This window comes from Ursus arctos, unplaced genomic scaffold (assembly GCF_023065955.2).
Source record: "Ursus arctos isolate Adak ecotype North America unplaced genomic scaffold, UrsArc2.0 scaffold_3, whole genome shotgun sequence".
Taxonomy (NCBI): domain Eukaryota; kingdom Metazoa; phylum Chordata; class Mammalia; order Carnivora; family Ursidae; genus Ursus; species Ursus arctos.
The window spans coordinates 30,088,201-30,100,963 of NW_026622985.1; the positions used below are offsets into that span (position 1 = coordinate 30,088,201).

The 12,763-nt window shown below is 39.7% G+C and overlaps 1 protein-coding gene across 1 annotated transcript in view; it reads left to right on the forward strand.

Moving 5' to 3' along the window:
- Positions 1-586: 586 nt before the first annotated feature.
- ZNF804B (zinc finger protein 804B) overlaps positions 587-12,763 on the forward strand; it is a 712,281-nt gene continuing 700,104 nt past the window's right edge. Inside the window, exons 1-2 of the mRNA XM_057304168.1 lie at positions 587-676; positions 5,707-5,854. The gene's annotated coding sequence lies outside the window, so the exon portion shown is untranslated. The remainder of the gene's footprint in view (positions 677-5,706; positions 5,855-12,763) is intronic.

Here is a 12,763-nt window from a genome sequence, read left to right on the forward strand (position 1 = left end):
AACTATCATTTCTTTTTTGTGGTGAGAACATTTATGTTCTAGTCTCTTAGCAGCTTTGAAGTACATAATGCAGTATTGTCGACTCTAATCACAGTGCTGTGTATTAAATGTCCAGAGCTTGTCCATCTTCTAACTGCAAGTCTGTACCCTTTGACCAACATTTCCCCAGTTCTCCCATCCCCCAACCCTTCCCTTTTTCCTCTCCTTTTATCCCCTATCCTCCTTCCATTTCCTCTTCTTCCATCTTCCTGACCTCTTCCTGTGTCCCTTCCTCCTTTCTTCTGTCTCATCCCTCCACCCTTTCTCCTTCGTTCCTTCCTCCCTCCCTCCCTCCTTTTTGTCTTTACATTGATTGTAATTAATGTCTGCTTTTTTCCTTAAACTGGGTCACCTCACTGTTCTGAGGATAGCTGTGTTTCAAGTCTAGGTTTTGTAAATCACCCATGTACAAGGTAATATGTCCCGCATAGATTTTTAACACACTTGAATAGGGTTTCCAGTAAGATCTGGGGTGAAATTTACACATGAGAAATTATTTGCCACCTACGTTTTCTTTCTTTCCCCTAGCTGATTTTGACTTGCGTGTTGGCCGCTGTTATCAACAACAGAAAAAAACCTTGGTCTTGTTGCTGAACATGTTCAAGTCTCTTAAAGTTTAAAACTTCGTCTTTCTTTGGTGAGTTCAGTCTCTTGGGTCATTGCTCAGTTTCTCTGCATCTTCCCCTCTGGCCTTTTTACATCCCTCCCTCTGCTTCCAGCCTGTATCTTAACCTCCACCACCACCGCCACCGGAGTCCCATCTCCCGCCAGTATTCAGGACCCAGAGGAAGCTTATAGAACATGATAGCAATGGGGAGTGGGGCTCTCTGGCTCCTGCTGACCTCTGACCTCTTGCCAGCTCTTTGGGCGATGTTCTCTGTCCTTGCTGCCCTTGTGGCTGATCTATTGATGGCTGGTGTTACCTGTACCATCCTCCCTCAGCACGGACAGTCCACAGTAACTGCTCCCAGATAGGCCGACCACCACTTCTCACTGGTACTGCAGACTCCCAGAGCTCTCCTTTTCCATTCCTGGTTTGGGGAACTGAACATGTGTCCTTCTGCTAGAGGATCACAGCTTTCATGGTGAACTTGTAGCTTTAGCTGTCTTCTGAATCCACCAGGAGGTCACAGAGGGAATTCTGGATCCCCTAAATGTCATGCACAGGCTGAGAGGAAATGGGGAGCAATTTCAGGCCCATCTACCTAGCCCCTCCCCTCAGTCATTTCTGTTCTTGTCATTGAGGCATCGTGTTCCATATGGCCCCATGACACTCTCAGGGTTCCTCTGAAAGGCATGTGTCTTTGGAGGCTGTGTCGGGCTATGCAAGCAAACTCCCTTATTCTAGAATTCTATGGAACTATTTGCATATTTTTACAATCATAATTTCTCCTCTCCTTGCCCCCGTCTCCCCGTTTGACTCTGGGGCTATGTTGGAGGATTGTGTAGGGTTTTCCTTCTTCCCCTCAGACTTGTCTTTTCATTTTCTCTTCCTGTCGGGCAGTGATGATCCTAAATCATTTCCTTCTGATTCCCAGGAAGGTATTTGCCCTCCACTCCCAATAGAAACAAGTACTAAAGTCATATTTGCCCTGATATAGAAGCTGCAGAGAAAAATTCAAATTACAGACAAGAAAAAATACCATTAGGGAATATTTAAAATGGAGAGACAGACCTTCCAGGCAGAAGGCACAGCGTGTAGAGGCCCTGAGGTGGGAAGGAGCAGGGCCCATGTGGTGGGAGTGGAGAAGGGGACAGTGAGATTCCCTGAGATGGGGCTGGAGCCGATGCCAACCCCATGATGAAGAACCCCCTAGACCATGTGAAGGGGAATTTGTTGAAAATGTTTTTTCATGTCCACGTAAGGAATAAGGCTGTGCCTTCTTCCGATTCCTCAAAATATACAAACATTAGCAAACACCATCCTCCTCTTTTGGGCATCCTGTGGCACTTTATTTCATCCTAAGAGCTGATGCCTTTCAGTGTCTGTGCAGTAAGTTCAGAATGAATGCTGATGCGGGAGCCCAGGCACGGTCAGCCCTGGGTGAACGTGAGGGAATTTATGGGGTGGGGGTTACTGAGTTAGAGCTACGCTTACTCTTTTCTCGCCAGTGTCACCATTGCTAGTGGTGGCGCATAGAAAGGGGCAGCAGATCCCAGGTCCAGATTGCACAAGGGTTCTCTAGGCTGGCCAGTGATTCTCAGGCAGTTTTAAGAAGTGATGATTGCGTCTGTAGAAGCCTGAACACATGAAGGTAACATTTCAGCAATCTGAGTTGTGGGCCTGTTCCTTCACGTCAGCATGGCCGTGGCCTACTTCGCCTCTCATAAGATAGCTTACTGTTATCATACAGGGAAGAGAAAGATAAAGACATTTGTTCACATGGGTTTGCATCATTTGTTTTTGAAATTGGTTTTCTGTCTCCTGTGAGCTGCTTGATCTCTTTGGAACAACAGACCGCCTCAGACTAAACTCAAGCATTTGTTGTATGTGGCGTTAGAGTGCACTTTATCTTTCTTAGTGAGAGGAGATGTTTGGGAGCAGTCTAATGAGATTGTTTGTCAATAGTTTTTATTTTCTGAGTTTAAAAAGATGGTCAATGTGAATTTAGAAAACTGATTAAAATAGTTTCAAATTGCTAAAGAAAGTATTCTTATGTTTAATGAGAACAAAGCAAAAAAGAAAGAGAAAAGGACAAGGGACCATTTCAAGTTTTGAGTATACTTTTTCTGAAAGCTAGTGTGGTGTAATTTACATAGTTCTGTGAGTCAAGGCATACATATGATCTGATTCTAGCTTCAATCCTTTGAAATGCTGGTAGCTCAGCATTCAGAAATTAAAAAAAGAAAAAGGTTTGAATAAATGATTCATTGTCTTTTTTTTTTTTTTTTCCTGTGTTCTACCATGCTGTAATTGTTAATTTTATTTGTCAGCTTGACTGGGCCATGGGCTGCCCAGACATTTGGTCAGACATTATTCTGGGTATGTCTCTAAGGGTATTTTTGGGTGATATTAAGATTTGAAACAATAAACTGAGTAAAGCCAATGGCTCTCCCTAATGTGGGTGGGCCTCATCCAATCAGTTGAAGGCCTGAATAGAACAAAAAAACTGATTCTCCTGCAAATAAGAAGGACTTTCCTGCTTGTCTTCCCTGAGCTGGAACTTTCTTTTCTCCCTGGCCTTTGGGATTGGACTGAAGCATTGGCTCTTCCTCAGTCTCAAGTCTGCAGGCCTATGGAAAGGAACTATATTAGTGTCTCTTCTGGGTCTCCAGCTTGCTGACTGCACATCTTGGGACTTGTCAGCCTCCATAATTGTGTGGCCAATTCCTTATAATAAAGCTCTTTATATATACGTATATATGCACCACTCTGTTTCTCTGGAGAACTCTTACTAAGACACATACTGATGATTTTTTAACAGCTATTTTGGAAAATGAGGCAAACTCTTTTCTGGCACCATGGGCCTACTCCTATAAACCAGTTTTATGTTTGCTTCTCAGAATGAGTATCTTTTCATTTTAAGAGGAAAGGATGCTGAAGAAATGAAGAAAACTCATTGAGTTTTGCTCTGTAACACACATTTCTCATTCCCTTGAACCACTTCTGAACATAAATGCAACAAACACAATCAAAGGACCAGATTTTCATAATTAACAAGTCTTTGGTATAAAATTAGAGATCAAATATTATGTTTTCCCTTTATCTTCAGTCATTTTACTGCATTTTACTTATTTGCCATTCACTGTTCCTGCCTCTGGGCTATTCCTGGCTGACTCAGCCTCATCTCAGGAAGAAACCACTCACCTGGAATCTGGCCAGATGCACAGCTTGGGCTCCAAAGTCTCTTTCATCTTTCCAGGAAGCTGCCAGCCTGTGTCTCAGTTTGTCTTTCTGAGGAACATCAGTAGGAATGTGGGTCTGAGTACTCGGAAGATGTTGGGGAGTATATAATATACTTTGGTGCTAAAATTATAAGGGAAAATATACCAGCACTTTATTAAGATTCAGTTTCCTATGGAAAGTCTTCCAGATTTTAAATTCTGTACTGTTGCTTAGTGCCTAGTTGATAATTGAACATTTTTTTCTAAATAAACAAGATGTCACATTATTAACATATAACAATGTAAAATAAACCTCTTGTTTAATTGGATGACTTAGCTTTTTCTTTCCAAAATCCTAAAATTGAGGCTTTTCATTTTTACCTTTTGCTTAAACATCTAAAAATATGCATAAATAATGAGAATTTTATCATTGATGTTTCATGAAAAATCTTATGAAGTGATCTTAGAGATATGGGGCAGGTCTATGTCAGCAACGAAAACAAAGATTTGAAGCAATTATCTGGATATCTTAAGCAGAATGTGCATATTTTTGCTTAGCACTTCTAGCAGTCATATGTTATTCATTCCCTTCCCTTTTTTGAATTTTACTGAGTTATAACTATACCTTACTTTGTTGGCATAGACCTGAATACAGAATCGTTACTTGATGAAGATATTTATAATATAATTGAAATGGTGTTACCATAGTCATAACACACTGGTGTTTTTGCAAATAAATTTGCACACTTATTTAGAAGAGTGCTTGATCAGAAAAATAATATAGTATTCACTGATAGTAAAAAACACTAAAAAATGGAAGTAAGATCCTCATATTTGAAAATCTAAACCCAAAGGTGAGAAGCCTCAAAGCTAAGCTATTCCTCACTGCAAAGGTAGGCGAATTACAGGCTTGTTCTTATAATTCAGGTGTAGGAGCCAGAAGCTATTCGGGACTGAGATGTTGAAAATTAAAATGCTTAACATTAGGTAGTGATAAGAGAAATCCAAAGGAAATTATTGTTGTTAGGCTACACATTGTCTATCTTTCTAGAATACTGTTTGTCATTTTCCTTTTTAACCCCTTAAAAAGCACAAAGTCCCTATACTTCTCTTCAGCAAACTTAGTATGTGGGAAAGGCAATGAGCATCAGGGCCAATTTTTTTCTGACCATTTTTTTCCCTTTGTGAACGCTGTGTGACTTTTGGCAAGTCACTGAACCTCTCTGTAGCTCAGGTCCTTATTTGTAAAATGGGGATCATAGTGGTACTTACCTAATAGGGTGGTTGGGTGGATTAAAATAAATGCAAGTAAAATTGTAGAACAAGGTAGTGCCTCCCAAATGTTTCTTATTATTTACTATTGAATTTTAAAAAAGAGTCATCTGTGATTTTAAAAACATATACACTACGTACTAAAGAGGACCTTTTAGCTATAAGGTGAATGCTAACATCTCTGGTTGGGAAAATTGGAAAGTGAGGAAATCAGTGATACTGCCCTCTCAGTTCCTGATTTGAGATAGTTCAATACCAGTTACTATTCATTGCAGTGATTCAGTGACTATGAAGAAGGAAAGGAGTGTGTAAATACACACACGCATATGTAATATGCATGTTATATATGCGTTAGAGAGAGGGGAGGGGGAAAGGGAGAAGGAGAGGAAGAGGAAGAGAAAAACACAGAACCTGGAATAAATGTCCTCTCCTTGGGCTAACCTTTCTAGAAAAGTTCTTCCCATATACATGTGTTTCAGGTGAGAATAGGGTTATCTTTCCATTTGTCAATGTCGTCATGATTATTTCTCCTCTTTGATGCCAGTCAACTAAATTTCTCTTCATTTGCAGATTGTATCAGGAAATCGATATTGCTGGCAAATTGAGTGTGATGTAGTCTTAGGTTCAGAAGTTTCTTTCCTCCAATGAACACATCATTGTCAGATGTCTCCTGGCTGGTGAATAGGGAAGACATGAATTACACTATGGGACTGTTACGGTATGTGTCGCTTTGCTGGTCTCATGCATTTAATCAACTCTTTTGTTCATTACATAATTAACAATTCAATGCAGTGCTGCCAAGACTTTAATGATATTTTCCAACAAGACAAACACACCAAGAAGTTAAGTTTCTTTTGTTTTAATTCTCTTTTTCTCTGCATATCAACAACTACTTAGGCTTTAAGATGCAGATCAGGGTGTTCTCTGGGGAAACTCCCTTGGTGGCCTCTGCTGTTCTGTCCTATCTCTTGTGCTTCCTTTTAAGATAGTATTTTATTATAATTGTCATTTTAATTTTCTATTTCCCTGACTAGATTTTCAGCAGGTAAGGATTTGTTGGTTCTTGTCTTTAAATGTTCAGAATATAAGTGAGGACTCATAAATATCTGCCGAATGAATAAATCTTTGGGCAGATTTCTATAAATTTTCACTTCCGTAGGTCCATTAGATTTTTCATTGTATGAATTCACCAGGTAGACAAAGATGAAATATTTCTCATAAAGCACACAGTATAGGCCAAGAGAAAATAGGGTGAAGAATATGGTGTATTTTGGGAATTGCAAAGGTTTACTAGGGGCATAGCCCTGTATGCTCCAATAGTGGTAGAGAGCTACTGTCTGTTTTAAAAGACAAAGTTCAAATATTGTCTCTTTGGAAAAGATCTAGCAGACTTTTATCCTTTTCCTTTACCCCAAGCACGATTTACTACCCTATTTTTGCTATTGCTTTATACTGTACACATTTCCATTATACTATAAATTTTTTATTACAAGAGTTTACTTTCCCATCTTCTCTGCTGAAACTATTGGCAATCTGGTTGAGACAGCTTGGAATTTGCAGTTTGACAGATCTTGGTTGAAATAGTTTGCTATTTAACTGGGTAATTAATAATAAACAAGCAGTTTCCTTGAACCTTAGTTTATCAGTAAAATGGGGAAAAAAGTACCAGCTTCACAACAGTGTTGTGATCATACACATCGGGTACATGGGAGATGCTCAATAAATTATAGTTCCCTTTCTCTTGCACCTTCTCTGAAGACAAGAATGATGTTTATTTATTCCTAGCAAGTAGTACTTCTTCTGACACCTAGAAGATGTTTGATAGATGCTTGTTGAATGAAGAAAGTATGTGTTTATTTAAATGTCTAATATAAATGGTTGTGTGTATAAGCAGATATCAGAAAATTTATTTGGAACTATAACGTTGCTAAATTTAGTATATCAGGGTCACTGCTACAGTAATTCCTATATAGTTTAGTCTACTTTACCATCCTCGTCAAATTTCAAGCTAGCCTGAGTTCATACGCATAAGATGGGAAGAACATTCTAGGCATTCCACTTGCTTAGGGCATTTCTGTTGGGATAGCTGAGGAAATAATGATGCACAACTTAACACAGCCTTCCAACTAAGTACAAATCATTTATCAGCCCACCAAAATTTATAAGTCTTCCCTTCCCTGAGGAGGGGCACAGACAGTTAAACAAATTGAATTGGCGTTGTTTGTTACTGGTCTGTTATAAATCATGGATCGAGTGCCCGTTCTTAGCTAGGTTGCTTTAACATACCCTCCTCTTTACATTCCTGAGCATAATTGCTGATTAGCGATTGCTTCCAGGGGGCTTACTTTTGCCTTTTGGCAACATATGAATGGGAATCCTATGCCATTTCTATACATGTTAACCATAGCAGGCCTGGATAATATACAAATCAAAGTCTGGGGATGACTCCGCTGCTTTCAACATGCCGTTTCGCTCTGGGTGTCTGGAGTTGACTGGAGTTACTTTTTCTCTCCTCTTCCTTCTGATCCTCTCTTTACCTCCCACTCTGTTTTCCTTTTCCATTTTTACTGGCCCAGTAGCTGGGCCGGTGAAACAAACTGCACTACTACGTGCCTCCATCAAGGATGTGATTGACGCAGATGAGCTTTTACCTTTTAATCCCATTTTGGCTGATGAAGACCTGTCAGTAAAGGTGGCTTCTCCCGTTCCTCATTTGGAGAGTCCAATTACTTTGAAAAGCCTCAGTGCTTTAGTGAAAGGAAATGGAGAGATGAGATAATGTGGTTATGAGGGGATGACTCTTCTACTAAATAATTGGTCTGTTTTGCTAATTGAGCTCTCAATATTCAATTATTGTTTGGAGATGTGTAGCCTCGTTGAATTTGCTAACTCAGTACACTTAAATTAATAGGAGTAGCTTTTATTGCAGCAAACTGTAAATTCCCAGCTGAGTTTTATCTTATGTCATTTAATGTTATTCTTAAATTTTTTCACTTGAATTTAGAATGATTTTACTTATATGGGAAATTGACCAAATTAAGACCTTTCCACTTTTTGAAAAAGATTCTTGGTGGATGTTCAAGTTTTTAAAAAAAATCTACCATCAAAAATACCATCTTTACATTTGCTTTTTAAAATTTGCTTTGTGCCAAATTCTCTTTTGTTGTTGTTGTTGTTGTGCCAGATTCTCTTTTGACATTAATAAGCTGCCATCAAGAGTAACATATTCTGTGATTTTTCCTTATCCTCTACGATATCCTGGTGTTTGTTTTCAGATGTTCTTCAAAATATAGTACTAAACAGAGTCAAGGTATAACTTAAAGAAAACTATATGTTGAAAACTTAATTTTGATTAAATAATGGAAGAGCTTAAAGGTTGGTTCAAAGATCTCTTTTTTCCCATTCACGTTAGAAGGATACTCCCCACTGACTTAATGCCTGGTGTTTACTAAATACAAAGAACATTTATAAGATTCGCAGAAGCATATTCATGTATTAAAATAATTTCTCTAGATATGCTGCAAAGCTGATGAGTATAAAGAAAAAGTCAAGTGCTTAAAGTGTTCATGAGTTTCAGGGATGAGGTATTTTTCTGGGCTCCTTGCCCTTCCCATTTGGAAGACAGGCTTTACTTCAGCTGAGCTTGTCAAAGCCGATAGCCTGGCACTCTGCCTTTGGCACTGAACTTGATTCAGCATTTTAAGAGAAACATGAAAAACATCAACATTCTGTGTTTACACTTTGCCAGTTGTTGTACATAAAAAAATCCTTTTTGATGCTTTATATTTAAGCAGTGTATTTACACTGGCATTTTCTTTCCACTAATCAACAAAGTAGAAGTGAAATGCAACTATCTATTCAATGTTCTTAGGCATTCATCTCAGTATCTTTGATATAGTTCTAAATGTGCTAATGCTATTATACTCCCCCCCCCAAATAAATACTAGAGTAAATTAAAACATATTTTATAAAATGGATACTTTTTTACAATAGAGAAATTACATTCAATCTCTTTGTATATATATTTTATATTATAAACAATGATATTGACCAAAGGGAAACAAATGATCTATTTAACAATATTCAGCATTATCTTTTTTTAAAGATTTATTTATTTTCATTTTAGAGAGAGTGCACCGAGGGGAGGGGCAGGGGGAGAGAGAGAATCTCAAGCAGACTCTTCACTCAGCATGGAGACTGACCCAGGGCTTGATCCCAGGACCCTGAGATCATGACCTGAGCCAAAATCAAGTCAGATGCTCAACCGACTGAGCTATCCAAACACCCCAAGATTATTTCTTAAAAGTGGTATTCTTGGGGCGCCTGGGTGGCACAGCGGTTAAGTGTCTGCCTTCGGCTCAGGGCGTAATCCTGGCGTTATGGGATCGAGCCCCACATCAGGCTCCTCCGCTAGGAGCCTGCTTCTTCCTCTCCCACTCCTCCTGCTTGTGTTCCCTCTCTCACTGGCTGTCTCTCTCTCAGTCGAATAAATGAATAAAATCTTTAAAAAAAATGGTATTCTTCCTACTTAAGTTAGTTTAAGCAATATATAGACCTAAAGAATGGAAAATATTTTTCCTCTTTGTAATGGACTGAATTGTGTGTCCCCTCAAATTCATATGTTGGAAGTCCTAACTCCCAGTGCTCAGAATGTGAGTATATTTCGGGGCGCCTGGGTGGCTCAGTCGTTAAAGCGTCTGCCTTTGGCTCAGGGCGTGATCCTGGCGTTCTGGGATCGAGCCCCACATCAGGCTCCCTGCTCTGCTCTGAGGCTGCTTCTTCCTCTCCCACTCCCCCTGCTTGTGTTCCCTCTCTCACTGGCTGTCTCTCTTTCTCTGTCAAATAAATAAAATCTTAAAAAAAAAAAAAAAAGAATGTGAGTATATTTAGAACTAGGATGTTTAGAAAGGAAATGAAGGTTAAATGAGGTCCTAGGAGTGGGCTCTAATTTAATATGTTTGCTGTCCTTCTAAGAAAGGGGAGAGGCATGGGAAGCATGCAGAGAGGGAAGGCCACATTGCTGTAAGGTCCAGTGAGAAGATGATCATCTGCAGGGCACGGAGGGAAGCCTCAGAAGAAAACAAACCTGCCAACACCTTGTTCTTGGATTTCTAGCCTCCAGAACTGTGAGAAAATACATTTCCAATTGAAGTCATTCAGTCTGTGATTTTTTGTTATAGTAGCCTAAGCAAACAAATGAACTTTGTTTTATTCCTTTAACCAAACCTTATGATATCATACCTTTTGAAAAATGGGGGTGGACATGTGGGGGAGAAAGAATGAAGGACTTGCGTGAAGAGGAGGAGGATGAGGAAAAAGAGGAGGAGCAGTGGCAAAGAGGGGATAGAAGAAACCATGATGAGGGGCACTTGGGTGGCTCAGTCGGTTAAGTGTCTGACTCTTGATTTTGGCTCAGGTCATGATCTTAAGGGGCTCAGTGCTCAGCTGTGGGGTTGGGAAGGGAGGTCTGCTTGAGAATCTCTTCCTCTCCCTCTGCCCCTTCCCTGGTTCACGTGTTCTTTCTCTCTCTCTCTCCCTCTCCCTTCTCTCTCTCAAATAAATAAATAAATGAACAAAATCTTTAAAAAAAAAAGAAGAAAATATGATGAGATGGTCACTGAAGTGCTGTACCAGTATTACTCTCAGGACAAAGGGGAAAACCTAATAGTTAACAGTGATAGAGTTTAAAATGTGTGAGGATCTGTGCTAAACACTGTGCGTGCACTACCTCATACAGACCTCACAGAAGTGCTGTCGAAAGGCATTATCATTAACCGTGTTAGCCTTATTTTATAGATAAGGAAACTGGGGACTTACTGAAGTTAAATAATTTTTCCTAGGTTGCTTATACAGGCAAAAGAGGGGTGCGATTTACGGCCAGGTCTTTCTGATACTGTAGCTGGGATGCCCCTAAATGTTATATATTATCTTTTCTTTCCATGGATAAAAGCCCTCAGCAGGGTGGAATTGTGGTTCTTACATTTTCTATCCCAAGCACCAAGCTGGTCTTTTCTAGTCTGTTGTAACTGGCACAGTTCAATCTAGGAAACATTCTTTTAATCTCTGAATGGGAATGAAGACATTTTTGCTTGAAGCAAGAATCTAATAGAAGTAGATTGTTGGTGAGTGCGGTATTACAAGAATGTCGAAAATGGAGAGGAAAGATGACACAGTTTCCTACGTTGGTGGTGGGTGTGGTATTGCTGACGGTACAATGATTTGCCATTTTACTTTTGCTTCCTTAAATATTTTCATATTCTGTTGCTTTCCTTGATATCCTGTTTTGTGTAGAAACAATTCTAATTGATCCAGAATTTAAATTCCTTTAGGGACTTTGCATTTAAGCAATGCATTAATATCGTCATTACTTTGTTGGTAGTTTTATTGAACAGTTATTTAATTTTCTGTATATGTTAGATTCTCTCTGAATTCATTCAGTAATTTGGGTACCTTCTTTAGGATTTATATTAATGATGTTATTAAAAAAAGTCACATGGCCAATACAGACATTTTTTGTCTACAGATATGAGTGGCTTTCAGCAGTTTCTGAAACCTCACATGGTTCTCTACTGCTTTCAAGTTATCAGCCCCCTCCTCTTCTTTCCTATATCACCAGGATATCCAATATCACGGTCTCCCTATCCCTTCTAAACAGTCCCTATCAGACTTCTGCCTCCACAGCTGTCCTATACTGGCCCCATCAGAGGTCACCAGTGACTCCTAGTTACCAATCACATCACCTTGTATCATTCTCCCCTTCTTTGATTGGTCTCTGCTCAACACAAGACCTTTCTCAAAATGTTCTACTCCTGGGTTGCATGACACCACACTTGCTTGGTTTCCCTGAGTCTCTAAAAGGGTCTCAGAATCTTTCATGACCTCATTTTCCATTCACTCCTTAGTGATAAGTTCTTTTCTGTTCTTTTTCCTTGAGGATTTCACTCATGCCTGGGACTTGAACTCTCACCTCTCCAAGATTGACTTCCAATGTTTATCTCCATCATATACTCTTCTTAAATCACTCTGTTAAATTTTACTCTTACATTTCTTTTTCTTAATTAAAGCTTTATTTATTTATTTTAGAGAGAGAGTGTGAGTGGGGGGAGGGATAGAGAAAGAAGGAGAGAGAGAGAGAAGTAGATGCCCTGTTGAGCCCAGAGCCCACCATGGGGCTCAATCTCACAACCCTGAGATCAAGATCCGAGTCGAGATCAAGTCAGACACTTAACCGACTGAGCCACCCAGGTGTCCCAACTCTTACATTTCTTTTTTTTTTTTTTTAAGATTTTATTTATTTATTCGACAGAGATAGAGACAGCCAGTGAGAGAGGGAACACAAGCAGGGGGAGTGGGAGAGGAAGAAGCAGGCTCCTAGCGGAGGAGCCTGATGTGGGGCTCGATCCCATAACGCCGGGATCACACCCTGAGCCGAAGGCAGACACTTAACCGCTATGCCACCCAGGCGCCCCCCAACTCTTACATTTCTTAATGCCTGCCTTTCTCCCTTGATATCACACCAGCATCTAAAACTAAACATATCTCAAGTACTCTTTTAAGGACAACCCTGTTTTCATTTTTAAAGAGATACCATTTTTCCAGTCATCCAAATTTGAACCTTTTATCATGG